The following is a 24375-nucleotide window of genomic DNA, read 5'->3' on the forward strand; positions in this document are numbered from 1 at the left end:
CGTTATGCGTATGTGTTTCTGATAATTATCATAACATTATATATTTATATATTTAGCGGTTGTACAAACACAAGGCCTCACACATGCCATTCAGACTAACAGACTTGACAAGTTTTACCAACCATAAAGACAGATGAAGCTTTAAACATCACTCACAATGGATCTTGAATATTCCAACTGTAATCAGACATACCTAAGTTGCCTCAACAATTGCAACCCCAGTTGCAATATCAAATTCTGTGTCACTACTAAGATATAACAGTCTCTGGTGCACTCTAAGATTAAGAGAAAACGGACGACTCAGGAGTGCTGAAGTGAGAGAAAACGGACTTCTATGACGGGGCACTCATATAAACATACACATAGCTGTATAATGCAATATTAACCCCTAAATCGGTTAATTCGGACAATCGGCTAAAACGGACACCCTTCCCCCCCTATTAGTCCGTTTTAACGAGGGTCGACTGTACTGTAATATTTTTATCATCATTATTATTATTATTATTATATTTTTGCCCCAAAGCCCTGATGTGGGTCATTGACCTGTGCCCTGGTGGGCTAATCCCATAAAATAAGTGAGAGTAGAACACAATCTTTTTTTACGCTTAATAAAAATAATTATACAGTACTACATCACTTTCTACCTTTGTAATTTCATATGACTACAATACAGTATGAACCTTATTCCACTATAAAGAGTAAATAATCAGGAAAACGTAGTTATACAAGAAAAGTTGTAAAAAAATTAATATCTTAATAGGAAGAAGCATCAGGAGGCACCACACTATCGCCACGTGGTGCAATCTCCTTGGACTTTCACAACACTATTATGAATACAGTAATACCCCGCTTTACGCTGGGTTTTTTACGCGTTACCCCGCCAGAACCGGAATGTTCACTTTACGCGGTGCATCTACTCATATACGCTGGAAGCGGCGGGGGCAGGGTGCGCACAAGGTTGCCCAGTCATCAAAACATTACCGAGTTCTTCACCCGCCACCCACCACAGCCGGCCCAGGTCATTGATAGTGAGGATATGGACTTATATGGACTTTGAGGGGTTTAACAAAGAGGCCCTGCAAGCCTCTGTGGTGGATAGTGATACAATTGATACAAGTGATACAGGTGAGGGCCAATAATCTGCCCTCTGCCTCGGAACCAACCCCCCATCCCCGTGTACCCAGCCATCTTTTCTACTAATGTAAGTGCTAAAAAACCTAATATTATTGATATTTCTCTTAATTATTAATTGTGTGTGCATCCCATCATAAAATTAAGAAGTTATTTTTACTACAACGTAGGTATTGTGTCTGAAAAAGTGGAGTTTGGGGGTCGGCCCAGCCTCAATTTCAATTAATCCCAAATGTTCTGTTGTTCACTTTACGCGTTTCCCACTTTACGCGGGCCTCCTTGGGTTCAATTGACCGCGTAAAGCGCGTTATTACTGTAAATGAAATCACTGTGATGCATGAGAAATCAGCACAAACCACAAGAAAATGTGTGGGTAATATGGGTAAACACTATATTCTGGGTCTTTTAAGCATAAAAGGAAGACTGGTATGGTGACCTTAGAGTGCAGTCTACATAGTTGCCAGATCACACTGACGTTGCCAAATGTGCATCTTGCATGTCCAGAATTCATAAGTAAACCTAAAATTTTGTTATTTCAATGTTTTACTTCATATGCAAATTTGCATTTGAAAACCCTAAAGCAATAATTTAGATCATACACAAGTTTGCTTATGAAAATCCCAAGACTGTTAATACCAATTGTACACCATAATTAATGTACGACATTGCACCATAGAATATAAATGCTTTCTTACCTCATGAAACTGACGAAAATGCACCAACAATAAGTTTTGAGTAATATAAATTACATGATTTCTTTCAGCTTCAATTAACAGGCGCCAATCAACATCCATCATATTGTCTTCCTTGTGAGTGCACGTAGGTACGGCAGTCATAGCAAACCTAAAAAAAAATTCTCATATATTTCTTTAGGTTTGGTTAGTAGGTTAAGTTATGTTATGCTTTGTTATATTTTGTTAGGTTAGCAGTATCTGGTTCTTCATAAATGTCAGCAGTTACCAAGAGGGATCCTCAATAATTTATCATTTATAAAATGAACCAAACTACACTACCTAATCAAACCTAACCTATCAGACTTAACCTAACCTAATACAGGTGCTTCTCTACTTACAAACGAGTTACGTTCCTGAAGCTTGTTTGTAAGTCCAACTTTACTCTTGTAGATACCAAATATATTGTAAAAAAATAAAAAGATTATGGATATTTAGTACAGCCTTAAAACCTGGCTGGCTCATCCAATTAAACACCTGTTCTGGCAGGTAACCCCCCTCAGTGATGATGTTTGTATCTCTGAAAGTTTGTAAGTTGAACGTTCTTAAGTAGAGGAGCACCTGTAAATATATTTTCCTATTCTCAAAAAAAGGACCATTGCCAAGATATATGACACATATAGCAGACATGGCCGTTTGATTTTGGAGTCTACAAGTCCACAGACTAAAGATGTAAATTACATAAAATTGAATTAAGCAAAATTTCAAGAGGTAAGAATGGGTTTATGTTCTAGTTCTTGCACGCAATTGGCTTCAACTATTATTGTACCACATATTTCTAATTTAGTAGTTCTTTCCCATGAATCTGACATCTACAGCATTACCAAAAATTGGTGGTTTATTTGTACAGTCGCACTCAAAAGTAATCATCCACCCCTCTTACTCTATGTCCAACCCGCCAAGACAATAGATAAGAGAGCTAGTACACACCCTTGTTTAACCCCCGTTTGGATGAGGGCAGAACTCAAACTGGGTGCCATTGTGCAAGACACTGCCATTCATGCCATCATGGAGTTGCCTCACAATAGCGATGAATTTTGGTGGGCAGCCAAAACAGCTGAGGGTCCATAAGAGGGCTTCCCTGTTGACTGAGTCGAAGGACTTGGTTTGGTCAACGAAAGCCATGTGCAGGTCACGATGCTGTTCTCTGCACTTTTCCTGTATCTGGCGGGCAGCAAAGATCATGTCAGTGGTGCCACGCGATGGTCTAAGGCCACATTGAGAATCTGAGACCTCAAGAAGAAGTCTGTTTAGGAGGACTAGGGCAATAATCTTGCCAGATACGGACAGCAGCAAGATCCCGCGGTAGTTGTCACAGACTGACCGGTCTCCCTTGTTCTTATAAATATTGACAATGGAGGCATCTTTAAGAGCTGGGTGGATTTCCTCCTTTTCCCATATATTCTCCAGGAGAGAGTCGAGACGGCTGGTAAGCAGAGGTCCTCCTGCTTTATACACCTCGGCTGGGATTCCATCAGGTCCTGAGGCCTTGTTATCTTTCATCTGTTTGATGGTAGTAGCTACCTCATCCATGGATGGAGGATAGCTGAGGTGGGTTAGCTCTGGATGCTGAGGCACCTGCTGGGTAGTCAGGACATCCACATCGGTGTTTTGGTTGAACAGTGAATGGTAGTGCTCTATCCAGCGCTGAAGGAGGCCTTCATCGTCTTTAATTATGGAGTTACCATCAGATGAGCTGTGCCACGAGTGATTGGCCCATAAAATGTTTTAGTGGAATTGAAAAATTCGCCCATCTTGTGCTGATCTGCTAACTTTTGTGTTTCACAAGCTTTATTTTTAAACCAGTCATTCTTTAGATAGCGAAGTTTCTGCTGGGCAGCCGCTTTTTTTCTTGCGGAAGGTGCCAGCTTTGGTCCGAGACCAAGGGTTGTTCTGCTGGTCAGTTAAAGCAGCATGTTTATCATCGATGAGTACATTGATTGCCAGGTCATTTTCATCAAACCAGTCCTGGTGTATTCTTTCGATATGGCCGAGGGTCTCTCTGCAGGTTTTTGTCATGACAGTGTCAAGAATATCCCATTCGGCATTGTTTGATGTTGGGTTGTTTATCATCCCATGTTCGAGCTGCTCTCTGAAAGCATGTACCACCACTGGATCCTCCAGACGCTTAGTGTTAAAACAACTTCTGGAAGCTTGCTGCCTTTGCCGAGCTGATGATCAATGTCGCAGTGGTCTGAACCACGCATGGCATGGGTGATGAGGACTTCATGGCGATCTCTTTCTCTGACAATGATGTAGTCAATGAGATGCCAGTGTCTGGATCGTGGGTGTTGCCATGAACCCTTGAACTTGTCAGCCTGCCTAAACAAGGTATTGGTGATAGTGAGGTTGTGTGCAGCACACTTGCTGAGAAGGAGTAGGCTATTGGGATTACACTTGCTTAGTCCATTTCTCCCTATGGTTCCCTGCCAATATCAGCATCTCTGCCAACTCTGGCATTGAAGCCACCAAGGAGCACAACCTTATCTTCTCTGGGGATAGAGGTTAGCACTCTGTCGAGGTCGGCGTACAAGGCCTCCTTGATGTCATCCTCTGCCTCGAGTGTTGGGGCGTATGCACTGATGAAAAAGGCATGCCGTGAGTGATTCAGTGGGACTTGGAGCGTCATGAGGCGCTCATTGATCCCAATAGGCATTTCAGTTAACCTGTGTAGGATGCATTAGCAGATGGCAAAGCCAACTCTATAAATGCAGTTTCTCTCCGCAGCAAGCTTACCCTTCCAGAAGAAGGTATAGCCAGACCCCCGTCCTGTGAGTTGACCCTCATCTGGTAGCCGGGACTAATGGCTGCTATGTTGATGTTATACCAAGCCAGATCTTTTGCCACAAGGGATGTTCTTCTTTCAGGAAACTCATTTGTGCCAGTATCCAGAAGGGTCCTGACATTCCATGCAGCAACAATAACAGGTTGTACAGTATGTTTTTGTTTGGAACTGTGATTTTGATTGTGCTTTCGGCCACATAAAGTTGACCTTACTGGGTGCGATTACCCCCCCCCCCCACACACACACACACGCACACACGGGAATTAAGACAACACGCACCCAGTGAGGGTCTTGTTGTGTGACTGCATGGAGGTGAGATAAACATCAGCTGTTGAGGAGCACTTGGCAACATGGTGCATATTACCACTCCTTTCCATTCCATCTCTCTAATCACCCACACCTTTCTGCTTTCTTACTCCATATTTTAAAATACTATGTAACGTACAGTCAACCCTCGCTTTACGCGGTCCCACATTCCGCATTTCCACGTTTACGCGGTACCCTGCCGAAACCAGGATGCTCACATTCCGCGGTGCGTGTACCCCTTTACGCGGAGAGTGTCTGGCTCGACGCTATTTTTAGATTCGGCCCTCCCGCCTGCTCCCGCCTCAGCCTGGGCAAGCCGCGCGGTAAGGTTACGCAGTGCATGTCTCTGTTGCGTTATCAGTGACGTCATATGACGTATCGGACTGTGATTGGCCATGCATCCCTACCTCCCTCCGCTGCTAGCTGTAATTGGTTTAAAGTAATATGACGTGTCCACCCGGGGGAGGGAGGGAGGGAGGGAGGGAGGAAAGACGACGCTTGACCTAGCCGCGGCAGTTTCATCCCTCCAGGCCACACCGTGTAATCGTGCATCCATTGTTCTGTAAAATGGCTTCCACCGGACCACCGCCCCGAGAGAGAAACCTTTCCTTGCCTGGACCCAGCCGCCCTAAGCCAAAGAAGACACGACGTTCCTTAAGCTACGAGGTGAAGTACAAGATCATCCAAGAGTTGGAGAAAGGAACAAGACAGGTTGATTTGGCGCGCCAGCATGGTGTGAACGAATCTACGATCCGGACGATAAAGAAGGATGCAGCCAAGATAAAGGAGCACATGAACATCACAAAGTCTACAGGTGCTTCTATGATTAAGTATTTCCACAACCAGGTGCTTCTCAAGACGGAAAAATTACTTGTGAGCTACTTGGTGCGTCAGGCGCGACGGAACATAGCGGTGGACACGCGCTCTGTTAAGGAGTACGCACGTGAACTGTATGCTGCAGTGTCACGAATGATGGGAATTACAGAGCCCAAACCCTTAAATGCTTCCTCTGGGTGGTTACAGAGGTTTAAGATGAGGATCAAGATCACCAATATCAACATTGGTGGTGAAGAAGCTAGTGCTGACCGTGTTGCGGCTAGGGAATTTCCTCCGTTTTTACGTGAGATTATGGAGGAAGGACAGTACACCGACGACCAGGTGTTTAACATGGACGAATCTGGTCTTTTTTGGAAAAAGCTACCTTCCAAGACCTTCGTTGTGAAGAATGCCAGCAAGATTCGGGGCCGTAAGTTGCAGAAGGAGTGCATCACCGTCCTGTTTACCACCAATGCCTCCGGTACCTGTAAACTCAAGTTATCGGTGATCCACACAGCACGCAAGCCGCACGCCTACAAGAGCATGGACATGACCAAGCTAAATGTCCACTGGCTGACCGCACGTAAGGCATGGATGTTCTCTACACTGTCCCTCTCCTGGTTTGATGACTGTTTCGTTCCCGATGTAAAGAAATTCTGTGAGCAACAGAATGTGCCATTCAAGATTTTGTTGCTGCTGGACAACGCACCAGGACACTCGCCCCTACTGTTAGATCGTCACCCCCAACGTAAAAGTGGTCTTCCTTCCTCCCAACACTACATCTATATTACAGCCCATGGACCAAGAGTTAATCTGTAATGTAAAAGCTGCATTCTCTACTAAAAAATTCAAGCTCCTGAACGACTACACCAACACCAGGGAGCAAGAGCGAAGACGACGAGGATCAACAGTTGGCAGAGCAACAAGTACTTTTCAAACAATTCTGGAGAATATTCAACATCAAGAAAGCTGTGGACTTCTTGGTGGAGGCATGGGACCAGCTGTCTGTAGCAACTGTTCGTCACGCACGGAGACATGTGTTGCAAGGCATTCCGGCCGTTAGGCAGAGTCAATCTGTGACTGGTGAGGTTCAGACTGTTGCAGTAGCAGTGGACCTTGCCAGAGAAGCTGCGCAGTGTGTTACAGCTGCAGGCTTCTCCGAGACCACCAACGACGACATCCTGGAGGTGATAAGGGATCCTGATGTGACTACCGACGAGATGGTAGATGATGATGACGTCAGTGAAGAGGCAGGTGGTGTGTCATCCCAAGAAGAACACCGCTTATCCCATAGTAATGTTAGGGGTGCCATCGAGTGTATCGAGAAAGTCAAGCTCCTCCTTTCCGACGACCCTGACGCAAACAGGTATGAAATCTTCACTAACCAGCTGTTGCAGACTATGGAGCCCTACTTCAAGGTTTATCACGACAACATAAACACCAGCCGTCAGCAAAGCATAACAGAGTTCTTCGCCCGCAACCCACCACAGCCAGCCCAAGCCAGTGATAGTGACAGAGGTAGAGACAGTGACGATGACTTTGAGGGATTTGTCAGGGAGGCCCTGACAAGTGTGGATGACAGTGATGGTGACTCACCTGAGGGCCAGTAGCCTGCCCTCTGCCTCGGAACCAGCCTCCATCCCCGTATGCCGACCCATCTCTTCTACTAACGTAAGTGTTAAACCTAACTTTAAGTTTTCCTAACCTAACCTTTATTTTTCCTAACTTAACCTTTATTTTTCCTAACCTAACCTCTTCTATATTAATTGTGTGTGCATACCATCATAAAGTTAAGATAAAATTTTTACTACAACATAGTTGTGTGTCGTTAAAAAGAGGAGTTTGGGGGTCGGCCCGGTCTCTATTTCAATTAATCCCATATGTTATGTTGTTCACTTTACGCGTTTCTCACTTTCCGCGGTACCCTGTGGGTTGTATTAACCGCGTGAAGTGAGGGTTAACTGTAGTTTGCATTTTTCACTAAATGTATTGTTTTGGGGGTTAAAGAGGGGAAAAGCCTCTCAAAAGATATGAAAAGGTCACACTTGAGAAAGCATCTCATTATTACTGCTTTATTTTAATGGAAATTAATGATTCAAGATACGATGATTCACCTTACACTTGTATGAGCCTCTGTCACATTAATATTATATAAATATGGGCTAAGGACATATATTCATTATATACATTCTATCACCCAGACTATTGAGCATACAGCTACATAAACATTTGTTCATTCACACCTTCTCGGGTGTTCAGCCCATAAATCTACAGACTCAACCCTCCGTGTGTGAGTAGGCTTGTTTAGATAAATGTCTGTGTTGAAGTGTGGTTACTCTACAACCACCAGGCACCAGACTCAAGAGAGGACAGCCAGTTTCGACAGTTCACAGCTAGACACGAGACTCTAAAGTCGTGTCGTGAGAGCCAGCTCTCCAGGCTGTACCTCTCTCTAATTATATCACCTAATTACAAGCTAATAGCTAATGCTCATTAGTCTGTCAATACCAAATAATTGTACAGACATGACTACCCAATATAACTAGAAAATCACCACGTGTGTTTACATTAAACCAAGGAACAACGAGTGAAGAGAACAGTACCTATGTGTCTTGTGTAACTTACAAGCTAAGATAATTACAAGTACAACCCAGGACAGCTGTGACGATTTCAACTATCAACCAATCTACGACTGTATCAAAGGTGACACGCCGTGAGATTACCTGATATCTCACTCAGCTGCATCAAAGGTACCACAGTTAAAACACATTGCAATATTGTAGGACACATTACTGTCGTTATTCGAGGCTTTACTGTACTAACTTTGTATTGGTACTCACCGATGGGCGGGGGTGGTAGAGCGAGTGTGTGGCGGGTAGTGAAGCGGAGGAGGTGGATGGCGGGAGGGGAGGAATGTGGTGGGAGTGAAGGAGGAGGGTGGGAGTGGAGGAGGGCGGGAGAGGAGGGGGGTGGCGAGTCACTGAGACTCTGCGGCTGCCAAGAGTGCGTAGCGCGGAGAGACAAGAGGGGGTGATGCGTCGTAAAAGGTAGTCCGTGACGACGCAAAACGATGTTGTACCGAGTCATTGAGACGTTAAATTGATTTTTGGTATCTAAAGATTAGCAATGTAGCACCAAAATGTTAAGCGGGCCGACGTTATACGAGGACTTGCTGTACCGCTGTCCCCACCCCCCCTTCGTCAGCACCCACTACAGTATATGTTACGCTGTGTGAAAATTTCAGCCACTCCTCAATTAGAATCAAAAAGTGATGTCACCACAGTCACACCCCCAATTAGAGGGACAATTCACAGTGAGTCTTAGTCAGACTCAGTCACTATGGAGGCAACAATCATCCACAAACTCAAATGAATGAACTTGATAGCTACTTGGCATGCCCAAGGGATGGAATGGAGCTACTGAGGTCTTTCTCAACATTATGTGACGTATCTCTCAAGCTTAACACCCCACAACCTGCATCTGTCCATTTGTTATCATCAGTTTAGTCATGTTGGGCTTATTATTTAATTACAGGTACTCCCCGACTTACGACAGGGTTAGGGACCGACATCCAGGTCGTAAGTCGAAATGGTCGTAAATCGGAAATGCTTAAATAACACATAGAAAATCGAAAATGGGTGTCTCTTTTTCTTCTCAGCACCACAAAACTCTCACTTTTAAGCTTGCCAGCCATTTTAAAATGAATTACAGATGAAAATTTTGTCTGTGTACTGACTTTGAGACTCAAAAATACATAATTTGACCAAATTTTGGTACGACTGAGGCAGGTCGCAAGTGCGGGTGGTCGTAAGTCGAGTAGGTCGTAAGTACCTGTAATTTATACACCCCCAGTGGGTGACAAACCTAGTCAATAGACCATGCAGTCAGACACTAATAACTTGGTACATACTCGTGTCAGGCAGGACACGCTATGACTTGTGATATGGAGACAATATTGATATGAATTAAGGACAATGGGGGTTAGCACCACCAAGGCATTGGTAGTGTACAAGAATTAAATCTAAATTATTACAAATAAGTTTCCAGGAAGAGAAGTGTGGTCATCCCCCACCTCAGATACTTGCCAGATGGGTCTGTATCTGAACCTAATGTGAGCAGAAACAACATTATGTCTGTGGACCAAAAGTCCTCATCGATGATACTTGTGTGGATAAGGAAGAAAGTGATCTTAGTGTTGGATGAATATATCTACAGCCCATTCACTATCCTTGTGAGTGGCTGAGCATATTCTCTTCCGGTAGGTCATGCTGGGCTTATATTTAGCCCGAAGAGATCCTGACTCGACAGCCATAATTTTGAGAATCAGTTCTTTGTTAATTTCAATAGGAAGATATGTAAATAAGCATGTGTAATGCTGTGTCTTTTATTTTTAACTTTAGCTAACTAGTTTTTATAATTTACTCTGGCTTTATTTTCATATTTGAGATAATAATTTTGTTGTTACTTTTTACTTTCAATAATTGAGTACTTTTTTACTTCTACTCGAGTACATAGAACTTTGGATACTTTTACTTCTACTTGAGAAACATTTTACCAAACAATACTTTTACTCAAGTAACAAAGTTCGGTACTTTATACAACTCTGAGAATACCCGAGTTACAAAATACAGTAAAACCTTAAACAACACGGGGATTAGGTTAATGAAAACCCCATGAAGACCTAAAACCACGAGGTTCACCTACAGAAAGCCAAAAGTGCCAAAAAACGAAGAAAAACTCACTCCATAACACAATTACTTCCCACACATGCTCTTTAATTTTCTTTTAGTTTTATTTTATATTTTCCATATTTCTAAGCCACATTAGATTATTGTTATGAATTTTCACAACTCTTATAGTTTCACTACAAGTAACAATATACGAAACGGATGGGCTGGTGAGTCGACCATGTAATTTGTAGCCAAGGCCTTTGCTATAAATGCCTCCATAGATACACATTCACTATCACACACACCCATGTTCTTCATTTTCTTGGTTTATATTATATTTTCTTTATTTCTAAGCCACATTAGAGTACAGTACAGTGATCCCTCGGTTAACGAACGCCTCGGTGAACGAAATTTCGGTTAACGAATTACCTTCCATAAGAATCTTCAACTCGGTTGACGAACAAAAATTTGGTTAACGAAATCCTTACGAAATTGTGTCAACATGTTTTCACCCGCTCACCAGCTGAAGTATTAGTTCGCCAATACAGGTTGTACCTCTCTAGTCCGGCATTCTGTGGTCCGGAAACTCCCGTGGTCCGGAACGATTTTAGTTTGTCCAATAGGTAGATAGGCAGATCTTTTTTTTTTTTTTGCCAATACAGGTTGTACCTCTCTAGTCCGGCATTCTGTGGTCCGGAACGATTTTAGTTTGTCCAATAGGTAGATAGGCAGTTTTTTTTTTTTTATCTGAATTATTATTATTATTACAGGAGTATTAAATTTTTGCCCCTCAGGCCCCAATGTGGGTCAGTGACCTATGCCCGGGTGGGCTAATCCCCTTAAAAAAAAAACAGCCGCGGGAAATTAAGGTTTGTTTACATCCGGCAGTTTGGCTGCTCTCTCTCTCTCTCTCTCTCTGCTTGTCTATACAGAGTACAACATTTAACCCTTCAATATTATGAGCAGTAAATAAGCGTTGCTTTCATATTCTTATGTAGAGTAATGATGATATGTTTTCACATGTGCGCACTTACATACACGCAGTCTCAATTTTTTTTTTTACCATTAATGGTTAGCTACTTATATTGTTCCATTTATTAGCATTAAATAACATTACAGGTACTTCAAACAACCATATTAATTCTTTTACATTAATTTTACTACAGCTAAAATCAGGGTCTTATTTTCTTCAGTTTTATATGTAGAACCAATCAGTCACTGGTTTTGTAAGCTTTAACATAAACAATGCCGGCAGCCGTCTCGTCTCCTCTAATATTCCACATATTATTAATAAATTGTATTGTTAATTTTGCACACACACACACATTAATTCAATAAAAACAAATTCAGAAACATTAATTAAAATATATATGAACAGTAAATAAGTGTTGCTTTCATATTCTTATGTAAAGTAATGACGATATGTTTTCACGTGTGCGCATGCGCACTTACATACGCGATCTCTCTTTTTTCTTTACCATTATCGTTAGCTACTTCTATTGTTCCATTTATTAACATTAAATAACATTACTTAAAAAAACCATATTAATTTTACTACAGCTACAACCAAGGTCTTATTTTCTTCAGTTTTATATGTAGAACCAGTCAGTCACTGGTTTTGTAATCAACGAAAACAATGCTGTGTCATTTCCTCGTGTGTTTTAATATTCTACGTATCATTAATGAATTGTATTGCTCATTTTGCACACATAAACATTAATTCAATAAAAAAGACATTCAGTAATAAACAATAATGAATCTTTTGTACACAAGAGAAATGACGCTGTTTACACGATTATGCACGTCGTCTGCACGTTGGCGGGCCGTTCAAACCCGTCGAAATTCAAGTTTCCGCCGTCAAAATTTTTATTTATTTATTTTTTTGTGTGTTCCAATTAAATACGTTAAGAATTAAAAACTCGCGAAATTTGAGAAGTTACTATATGACATTTAACCCTTCAAAGAGACCATGATGCAGAGAAAGTGTTGCTAGTGCTTCCAAGCATAAGCACAAGTCACTATCTATCCAGGAAAAGGGTGAATTTCCATGCCGGACTAGAGAGGTACAACCTGTACAGTAATTGGTTCTAGGGCTTAAATTCGTTACCATTTGAGTAAATATCAAGAAGGTTGTACTATTCAATAATTTTCCAAGTTCTATATAAAAATTTTTTAGTCATTTTAACAATTATTTAACATAACTGAAGTAAAGCCGGCCCTTAACATACGCGGGCTTAACATACGCGGATTGCCGCCGGAGGAATATACATTCAAATCGCGCGCGACACCACACACTGCCCGCCACACCACACACACACACACATCGCCCGCCACGCCACCCTGAGTTCCTGCGCTCCCTCAGTCAGTCAGTCAGTCAGTCTCGCTGTAACCATGCTTGTGTTGACATCAGCACTATAGTTGCTACCCACATTTACCATGGCCCCCAAGAGAGCATCAAAGACACCAACTGGAGCCACCCCTAAGCACCAGAAGAAAGTGATGACTCTGCAGGAGAAGGTGGAGTTGCTGAATAAGTTATGGTGACGATGTGCAGGCGGAAAGATAGAGCGGGGACGAGTGGTGACGCTCTGGAGGATGGAGCAGGGACGAGTGGAGATGCCAGCCAGTACATTAATAATTGTTTTTATAGCTCTTTTTGCATTTTAATATTAAATAAAGTGTTTGTAAACATGTACATAGTGTTTTTCTTTACTTACCGTATATACTCGTCTATACCCCTCCCTCGTTTATAGTCGACCCTGATTTTTTGACCAAAAAATCGTTAATTTATGATATTCCTTGTTTATAGATCGACCCAAGTTTTTGAGGGTATTGGAACAACAAAACCTTCAGTAAAAACACTCTACGTCCTATAAACTGAGGCTCGCCATGCATGTAACACTGAGTGCCAAAGGTAAATTGTTTACCATTTATTATTACGACACTTTACATTGAAACGCTGGTAGTTTCAACAAAAATATTTTATATTTCCATTCAAGTATTTATTCAAGTCAATTAGGAGGGAATATTATTGTAATACAACAGTTTTTTAACTGAAAACCATTTGAAAAGCGATTACAGTAACATCTTTTGAACGAAAGAAAGCGAAAGTCATTGCTTTCGTCATGATTTTATCCCACTTTCCACTGTAATACATACTGTACGTCATTTCAGCAAAAATATTTCATTCCATGAATGTATTATATTTCATTCCATGAATGTATTATATCAAGCACAGTATGGATAGAATATCACTAATATAACAGTATTTTAACCGAAAACTATTAAAAAAAACGATTAACATATCTTGAACAATGGAAGGTTAGGTAAAGTCTTTTGTTTTCATGTAGTTTATCCTAATTTACATTGAAATACATTACGTTTCAGCAAAACTACTATTTATTCCTGAGAATATGGAAATGCAATATTTTTGCTGAAATGACGTACGTATTACAGTGGAAAGTGGGATAAAATCGTGACGAAAGCAATGACTCGCTTTCTTTCGTTCAAAAGATGTTACTGTAATCGCTTTTCAAATGGTTTTCAGTTAAAAAACTGTTGTATTACAATAATATTCTATCCTAATTCACTTGTGATGCAACAGTTTTTCAACCGAAAACGATTCGAAAAACACGTGTACCGTCTAGCTGATATGGCAGAAACCTGGTCGCCCTGGTCGCAATCAGACCAGAAATTGTGGTGAAATCTTTTAAGAAATGTGGGATTTCGAATGCTCTTGATGGAACAGAAGACGACTTGTTGTGGGATTATGAGGCTAATGAGAGCGTGAATGAGGATGAAGATATTGATGATCCTATGGCTGATGATGGTGTTGATCCATATGACTGGAATTTAAATAGTATTCGCAGTATTTATTCAAGTGAATTATGATAGAATATTATTGTAATACAACAGTTTTTAACTGAAAACCATTTGAAAAGCGATTACGGTAAAATCTTTTGAACAACGAAAGAAAGCGAGTCATTGTTTTCGTCATGATTTTATCCCACTTTCCACTGTAATACTAACGTCATTTCAGCAAAAATATTACACTTCCATATTTATTTCTGAGAATATATTCATTCAGTCACAGTTAAGGTAAAATATACTTGTGATGTAATATTTTAATGAAAATACCCGGTATTTAGAAATACGGTATCATAGTTTTCTTTTCTTTCAAATTTAATTAACAAAGATTGATGTTTCAAATGTAATGAACAAGAATTTATGTATCTATAAATAAACTTTAAAAAATGAATACCTTATGTTTTACATCGTCCTGTGCTACCATACCATGGTAGCACAGGTAGTTACTGGTAAATATTTTTCAACCTAACGAAACTATTACCCGTTCAGAGGTCGACCCCTAATTCTTTGCCAAAAAATCTGGTCTTAAAAACTTGAACTACATACAGGTATATACGGTAAATAAGGACATGGGGGGCCAGGGGTGTTTTTTTTTGGGGGGGGGCAGCAAAAATACGCGGATTCTTAACATTCGTGGGTATCTCTGTTGCCTAACCCCCGCGTATGTAAGGGCCGACTGTACAGGGAACTAGTTTTTAGCGCGCCAAACAGTCACTCAACACATCAAGCTTGGCGTCAGTTTGTGTCTCTGTTCAGTGGAGGGAACATCTTGTTTGAGACTCTCTTGAACATAAACTATTTTTCCATTTTTACAGTCAAATTATTGGTCATTTTGAAATTTATTTTACATACCGTATATCTCGGCCTATAAGACGGAATTTGAACATTAAAAAATCAGCCCAAAATTAGTGGTCGTCTTAAGCACCAGGTATAAAATTCTTACCTCTTAAATATTGTGGTTTAGCGTGTCAAGAGTGGTGATGGAGAACATCGTAAACCACTCACAAGGTCCTACCACTAATTATTTTATACTGAAACTTACGTTTGGGAAGCTGGATTAAAAATAAGATTACCGGTATATTAAAATAATAAAAATGTATTATAAACCTGTCTAACATACCGTAAAAGAACAATACCTGTATGACTTCACAGCAAACATCATTCTCCCCCCATTTGCCAGTGACGAGACGAAAGGGAAAGGACCGGACTGTACCGCTGTGGCTAATTTTAGCCTTGTGTCTGAGGTACAGTATTACTGATCATAATACTTATCTCCTATAAATAATTCATTTAAAGTAATTTTTTACAAAGAATATTCAGTAAATGACCACGTTAATTTTGAAACTACAATTTTGAAACTCCAACAGTGGTAAATTTAGGAGAAGATGATGAACAAGTCAGGTCATCGGATTTGAATTTGGTTTTAGACATGCACCATAAATGTCAGGTCAACTTCACCTACAAGGCATAATGGTAGCATCCTTTTGAAAAACAAGTTTATAAATTAAAGAAAAAATACTTTGTGTTAATATATTACAGTATATTATAAATAAATAAATAAACAAATAAATCGGTAAATCTATTTCAAGTAAATGAAAAATTTTACTCACACCATTAGTTCCAGTTAAATAACAGACGCTAAGTGAGTCACTAGTGTTTACACTACTGTACATAAAATTTGATGCAATACTTGAAGTGAATTGGCCTTATTTTAAATAACCAACCATAAATAAATGCAAAAATGAAAAGATCAAACAATGAGAATGTGTGTTACCTCCACAGTAAGATAAGCATGAGAGAGAGAGGGTGAGAAGGGGTGGGAAGGCAGTGCTGACAACATGTTTTGGTCGCAAGTCATAAACAGATGGCCGCTGAAGGATGGTAATATTGCTTATACTATCAATTCTAGCAGGAGAAACAACACGCTGGTCGAATCCAAGACCCCAAGACCCTAAAACGTAAATACAAACTCTAAATAACTTTAATAAGTATATTTATGTACTGTAATATGATCATATTATACAACTTGTCTCCTGATGTATCAACAGATGTAACATGTGAGTTATACTTAAGATGTTAACAGGCTATGTACTGTATTATTCATACTATGTGTCCTGAGATAACAGCATTTGTTATACAGTCAACCCTCACTTTACGCGGTTAATTCAACCCACAGGGTACCGTGGAAAGTGAGAAACGCGTAAAGTAAACAACATAACATATGGGATTAATTGAAATAGAGAACAGGCCGACCCCCAAACTCCACTTTTTGACGACACACAACTATGTTGTAGTAAAAATATTATCTTAACTTTATGATGGTATGCACACACAATTAATAATTAAGAGAAATATCAATAATATTAGGTTTTTAACACTTACATTAGTAGAAAAGATGGCTGGGCACACGGGGATGGGAGGTTGGTTCCGAGGCAGAGGGCAGATTATTGGCCCTCACCTGTATCACTTGTATCACTATCCACCACGGAGGCTTGCAGGGCCTCTTTGTCAAACCCCTCAAAGTCCATATCCTCACTATAATTATCACTATCACTGACTTGGGCCGGCTGTGGTGGGTGGCGGGTGAAGAACTCAGTAATGTTTTGATGACTGGGCGACCTTGTGTGCACCATGCTCGCGTCGCTTACACAACATGGCGGATGGCGGGAGAGATGGAGGGAGGTTTGGATCCAAAAATGGCGCGGCTCGCCAGCCGCTCTCCGCGTAAAGGGGTACACGCACCGCGGAATGTGAGCATTCCTGTTTCGGCAGGGTACCGCGTAAACGTGGAAACGCGGAATGTGGGACCGCGTAAAGCGAGGGTTGACTGTATGTGAATTGTTCTTTAACAGGTTTTGACCGAATTATATGGTACGAGTCAATGTTGAGGGTTTATTTCTCCAGCAACAAACCAATAGTTAACAGTCAAAACGTATACGGGAGGACTGTCGAAGGACCAACGCCGGAGTTCAGCGTGGGAGAGCATAGGCTCGTCGATCACCCACCCACCCACAGTGGGTGGATCACGTGCGTCGTCAGCAGGGAGACAGTGATAGCGAGTGCTGTGTGTTTGAGTGAAGTGTCTTAAATACCTGGAGTGTCATAAAGCTTCGGTCTGCGCGTACGGGGCTGTGAGCGTTCCTTACGAACAGGGAGGCTGCGCACCCAGTGAGCTAAGGTTTCAGAACACCCGGACAGTGTCGTAATGCTTGGTCTGGGCGGACGGGTTGTTAGCGTTCTCTCGGACACGCACGCAAGTGATTATAACTAACAGTTGATCTTCCTATACCAGTGACACCATAGTATATCAAATATCAACTATATCACAAAATTAACTTCAGAAAATAATCACAAAGGTTTGCTTAACAGATACATAATTCTGATAAGATTCATTAACTTTTACTTTGTCTTTATCTTAAGTGAACGTATATAAGTCTTAGTATATTTCACGGTAATTATATAAGACATTGGTGTTACATTTAGATTTAAGTCAAACAATGATGATAAGGAACCATGAAAACATACATAAATGAAAAAGATTTGTGGGTTAAGTGTGTGTACAACATTCAAGTTATATGTACATATATGTATATGCTGATAACCACAAGGAAAGAAGAAAACACCCCTGAAGATGTGAATTACACGAAAAGCGTTTGGGAACTTCGTGTTTTCTTCTTTCCTTGTGGTTATCAGCATATACCTAGATCACGCGCATCTACAGTGATTTACTTGCAAATATATGTATATGTGTATATATGTGTATGTGCGTGTGTAATTAAGAAATAACAACTAAGGTTGTGACAAGCTATAACGTTGTACAAGTAAGGGCGCCGCAGTAGTGTTTGTAACATCAGTCTGTGTTAGTATGACATCCTAGCTCGTGTGTGACATCACTCGTGCGCATGGCACGCATCTGTGTGACATCAACTCGAGTCTATGTGACATCAACTCCAATTGTGTGACATCAAATCGGGTCACCACTGTGGTCGTGATTGTATGACATTGCTTATATTACTTCAGTTGTATTACAGGTTGAGAATACGAAATAGAATACATTCAATGGAATGTATCTATTTCAGTATACAAGCAAGGACGTTGTTCGTGTGTGGCATCACTGTGGGCGCGTTAGTGTGACAACGTCGCTCGGGTATGACATCAGTGTGGTTGTGTTTGTGTGACATCACTCGTGTGTAGTGCACGTCACGCGTTTGAGGGAAGTCGCTTGTGTGTCACCACTGTGGTCGGGATTGTATGACATCGCTTACATGACTTCAGATTGTATGACATCATTTGTATAACCTCAGTTATATGACATCTTTATAAACAAGCAGACGCGTCAGTTGAAGAGCGTTCCCGCTTAACCGAACGTCTCTATAGCTGTCCACCGAAAGAGCGAAATCGAGTTCACTGTGTCACCAGTCATGGAAGGAAACAAAGCAGAGGAGACCAGCCTAACCAGCATAGAAAACCTGGAGGCCCTGAACGACGGAAATGCTAACCGGTCACTCACACAGCCACGGTAATCGGGGGAGTGACAGCTGACGCTCACCCAATTGACGGCAATGATGCAGAATATGAAAGATCATATGGAGCAACTTCAGACTTTAGGCGATACGGAGGACTTTGGTGAGATGCTGTCATTACCATGAGGAAAACCCTTTCTGGAAACGAGTGAAGGGATGACAGCCACAACGAGGTATGCGCGAGACACACGTTGTCAACCGCCGGAATCAGGAGTGTCTAGCTCAGGGGTGTCAAACTCATTTGCCAAGGCGGGCCAGATTTAATATGAGTACACAGTGTGTGGGCCAAGTAACATAATTATGAGCATTTCGCAATTACCTCGTAGGTGAGTAGTACGACAAAATAAGAAAGGTGGATTTAGTCTGCGCTCGTGCGAAACCCTTAAAAACAAACAAATCAAGTGTTTACTTACCTCGATCCATCTTATTGTTTGCTACTGCTGCTTCCTGATAATTGGAACCTCTTGGTATGAACCAGTGCATCAAAGTTTGGCACTAACGACTGAGCTGTAGCAACCTTCAGTATTGAAGTAAGGGGCGCATCAGCAAGTTGAGACCGAAGCCGAGACTTGTTTCAGTTCATCACAGAAAAGAGTTGTTCACAGACATATGTACTTCCAAACATTGACATAATCTTTGAGGCAAAACATTTAATCCTGGGATAATTTGGTCCAAAATATTGATAAAATGTGCCAACATCAACACTCAAAAACTTGTTCCTCAACACAGAATCTCACTGGAGCTCATTGGTGATGTTGATTGAGTATATTATTCTAGGAAACAGTGGACTATTTTATTAAGCTGAGGGATACACTCACTATTTAGTTTTAGCTCCTCAAGGTAAGGCTGGACCAGCAAATGGGCCGAGGGCCGCATGCAAGAGTGTGTCAGGCCGCATGTTTGACACCCCTGGTCTAGCTGCTACACCTCGACACCCACCCAAGGAAGGTTCCCAACACTCAACGCTTCAGGGACGGGAACATCCCATTGGAGGGAGAGGGAACGTGTTTCCACCTGTCATACCCACTTTCCAAAAGCAATGACACTCAGGAGCCCATAGCCACTGAACACCGGCCGATGCAGCATCATACTTCACAGACGGCTCGGTGGACCAAAATACCATAGATCCGGAGTGGCCTTCTACGCCCATGGTCAGACCCTCAGCTGGAAACTTCTAATGAATGCTCCAAGCAGTAGCAATCCCAAAGACCCAAACAAACCACGCACCACCTTCTCCGGGTCATCACACGATACCCATCACCCAGATAGTTTAGGAAGTATCCCCCCAGCAAGTGCGGACCCCAGCTCAGGGGGCGCGCCACTCCGAAACTGACCAAGTCCAAGAGTGGGAGTTGGTGGTAAGCGTTCACTGATCGGGGGTCGGCTTACACTTGCAAACCTGCAGTATCCTTTCATACCTGCAGGTAGGATAACCTCCATCCCAATCCCAAATCCGGCCTGGCTGCTCCAAGAGCTCCACCCGGAACCACCAAACGGGCCGCCTGCAGGAAAAGGCCCGTGTCGGACTACAGTCCGACAATCTCAACAACAACAAAGGATCGCGGGAAGGTGTTATCACTACCAGAGACACGACCTTCCTGAAACTGAAACTGACAAAGAAACGCTATATACTTCAAGAGGACTCCTGACGCTCACCTTAACCACGGAGCCGGAAATATTTCACCAGGAGGAGCGCAGAAGTACTTCCAAGCATCAAAAAGTACTTCCGAGCATCAAACTCGCTCGCTGAAACCACTAACGTTGATGAAGGACCATAAGTGACGACTATGTGAATAACGTGCATCAATACAAAGGGAAGCAAGGGAAGCCTCCTGTGATCGAGTGGATGTTGGAATTCACTATGGATATGGTTGACAAGGACCGGAGGAACCAACCTGAATATATGCAGACTCATCCTCATGCCAATCCTTGTCGAAGAAGAAACTTGTGGGTCTGGTGACATCAAGAATGAAGACAACCAGAGAAACAGACGATGAACGCTGCTCGTTATGCTACAGAGATCACCTTCAGATGTGTCGGACATTCCTCAGCATGTCCACAGGGAAGCAAATTTCCCTCGTAAGGGAAGAATGTCGCTACTTCGCCAGCCTGGGTCGTAATCACCGGATAACGGAGTGCAGCCAGAAGATGGTGTGTGGTATAGATGGCTGCTCTGGAGAACAATCGAGGTTTCTACACTTCACGGGGGTTTCTGACGAGCAGTACCAAGGCTGCAAGCAGAGGGAATGCCAGTTTTCCCTCTCCATTGGCACAATCATGAAAGAAAGAAGTACCGTGTAAATGCCGAAGAGATCAGTGTAAAAGTGGTTAGCGTAGGAGAAAGAAAGAGCCGATCCATCACTATCCCCAAGGTCATTGTTGTTTCACCAGGAAGAACCAGAACTCTCAGACAATAAGAAGCTTGCCGAACAGCGATTGGCGGGTCCGAAAATGCCTCCTAAAGAACCCAAGGCTCCCTCAGAGGTATCAAGAAGAGATGAGACGTTTAGTCTCTAGTCGACGAGGGACATGCTGAGCGAGTCCCACATCAAGAACTCAGTGTTACACCCGGGAAGACCTGGTATCTCTCACACCACCCCGCGTTGATTCCCAACAAGCCAGAAAAGGTGAAAATAGTTTTGATTGTACAGCCAAATGTGAGTTGATGTCATTGAACAGCCAGGTGATGCAAATTTGATGGGAGTCCTCATCAGATTCAGACAAGGAAAGGTTGCACTCCCGGCTGATATCGAGGTAATGTTCCATTAAGTGCGAGTAGTACCGAACATCGAGACGCCTTACGATTCTTATAGTCGACGGACGACCAGCCGCCAGGGGCCCCACCACTTCCTAAACGACAATACATCTCTTTGAAGGTATGTGTAGCCCTTCATGCGCCGGAAATGCGCTACAACGAACATTCCAAGATTGCAGGGAAAGTCTCCATGACGACATCAAGAAAGCGAATTGTACCTTCTACATTGACGATCTGCTTCTCTCAGTAAATTCGCCGGGGAAGGCAATGATAATTACCCATTGACTGAGACAGCTGAAAAGGAAGGGCGGATTCGGATTTACGAAGGGGGTCTGTAATCACAGGGAAGTCCTCAAAGCAATTCCACAGACAGAGAAAGCCGTGGGAATAAAGGAAGTCATTTGAAAGACGACAGGCTCCCCACTAAACGAGCGCTGGGAATCTTGTGGGACCTGAAAAAGGACGAACTAAAGGTCCGGGTCCAGATACCCTAAGAAACCAGAGATGAAACGAAACTTTCTGAGTATGGTCAGCCCCATATATGACCCACTGGGGCTCATCGCTCCGAGCGTCACAAGAGCCAAAATTATATATATACCCCAAGATGAGTGTAGACGCGGTATTGGGTTGAATAACGAATTTCCTTCATGTGTAGCAAGGCCAAGCTAGACCCTCTGAAACAGCAGACTATACCTCGACTCGAGCTCTGCGTGACAGTACTGGCTGCCAAGGCAGGCAAACAACTACGACGAGAACTTGAATTACAAATATACAGAAGTGTTCCGGACAGACAGTACGGCAGTCCTTCAATACATGCGCAACACCGAAAGACGCTTCCATTCCTTCGTGACTAATCGAGTGGCAACGATACACGAGGACTCCAAGGTAGAACAATGGCGCCACATGACGTCAGCACTGAACCCGGCCGAAGACGCTAGTTGTGGATTACATAAAGCAGAGCTCAATGAGGAGGGCAGGTGGATTCGAGGACCTGCTTTCCTCTTGTTGGAAGAAGACAGCTGGCCAAAGAGTCCATTGAGGATTCCAGACCTCAGAGACGGAGACCCAGAGGTGAAGAAGGAAACCACGGTGCTGACGACGAACGTTGACCAGGAGGAGGGTACCCTCGATTAGCTATGGGCCAGGTACTCATCGTGGCATCGACTTCTGAAGAGCGTAGCGTGGATTAGAAGGTTTATAGAATGGCAGCTTGGGAAGTGAAAGAACAAACATCGCAGAGAAAATCAGCTCCAGGTCAACAAATTGGAAGAGGCGAAATTAGCCGTCTTAAGATTGATGCAAAGGAAAGGATTCCCTCGAGAACTAGGAATGTTACAACAGGGACAACCCATGAGAGATAGCGACGTAAGGCGGCTGGAACCTCATCTAGACACGGACGGTCTGATCAGAGTAGGTGGCCGACTGAAACACGCCACTCTCCACCCAGACCAAGAGAATCCCATACTATTGCCAAGGGACAACAGGATCACGGGGCTCATCGTGAGAGAGGTATACCCAACTAGAGCTGGACACTCAGGACGAGAACACACTCTTGCCATAATACGTGAGACGTACTGGATACCTAAATACCGCAAATTGCCTACCCATCAACGCCAAGCCGACCTGCCAGAAGATCGAGTGCGCCCAGGCCAGCCGTTTACCTACACTGGCATTGATTGCTTTAGCCCTTTTTTGGGGGGTTAAACAAGGATGAGCCCAGGCGAAGAGATGGGGATGCTTGTTCACCTGCATGACCACCAGAGCCATACACCTAGAAGTCCTCACCTCACTAGACACCGACTCATTCCCCAAATGCCCTGACAAGATGCACCTGCCGCAGGGGACCTCCCAAGCATGTTCGGTATGACAGGGGAACCAACATGATTGGAGCTAGCCGAGAGTTACGAGAGGCGGTGAACGGCTGGAACAACAGTGACAAGGTCGGGAATGCCCTTCTACAGAAACAAATAGAATGGCAGTTCAACCCCTGACAGCCTCTCACATGGGAGGAGTGTGGGAGCAACAAATCCGCACTGTAAGGAAGGTCCTCCAGGGAGTGGTGGGCACCCAGACACTAGACAATGAACGCCTCAGCACTGTGTTCTGCGCCGTAGAAGAGATTATCAACGGAAGGCTCATCACCCCAGTGTCTGACTACCCAAAAGATCTAGAAACACTAACGCCGCTTCACATACTACAAATGAACCCGGAGACACTGTCCACCGGAGGCGATCAGTCCATGACAGAAGGGTACCAACGAAGATGGAAGTATAACCAATTCATTGCAGACCAATTTTGGAAAGGTGGGTAAAAGAATATCTCCTAACATTACGTCAGCGACAAAGGTTCTTCAAAACTCGCCCTGATCTCCACGCTGGGGATATCGTGATCATCTCTGGACAACCCCTTCCCAGGAGTCAGTGGATGCTAGGGAGAGTACTGGAGGCTCTACCGAGCAAAGATGGCCTGGTGCGAAGTGTTAAAGTGAAGTCAAAGGACTCAGTGTTAATACGCCCAGTGACGAGACTCTGCCTGTTGGAAGGGGTCGGAGAGTGAATCTAATAACATGCCGTGATTTCGTGCGAAGCCCGACAGGGGGAGTGTTACCGCCACAGTAAGATAAACATGAGAGAGGGTGAGAAGGGGAGGCAGTGCTGACAACATGTTTGTTGGTCGTGTCTAATATAAAACAGATGGCCCTCGCCTAGGACTGCGATTGGGTGGCGATTGCTCACAGTAGTCTATCAATTCTTGCAGAAGAAACAACACGCTGGTCGAACCCAAGACCCTA

General features: G+C 43.0%; 1 protein-coding gene across 4 annotated transcripts in view; it reads right to left on the reverse strand.

Annotated features, from left to right (window-relative positions):
* Positions 1–24375, reverse strand: part of LOC121878529 — a 49358-nt gene that overhangs the window by 17054 nt on the left and 7929 nt on the right. For 2 of the 4 annotated variants that reach the window (XM_042384925.1, XM_042384839.1), the window contains exon 2: positions 1827–1974. The exons of the other annotated variants lie outside the window; for them this stretch is intronic. The gene's annotated coding sequence lies outside the window, so the exon portion shown is untranslated. The remainder of the gene's footprint in view (positions 1–1826; positions 1975–24375) is intronic. 4 annotated transcript variants of the gene reach the window in all.

Source organism: Homarus americanus, unplaced genomic scaffold (genome assembly GCF_018991925.1).
Source record: "Homarus americanus isolate GMGI-L3 unplaced genomic scaffold, GMGI_Hamer_2.0 scaffold51859, whole genome shotgun sequence".
NCBI classification, from domain to species: Eukaryota; Metazoa; Arthropoda; class Malacostraca; order Decapoda; family Nephropidae; genus Homarus; species Homarus americanus.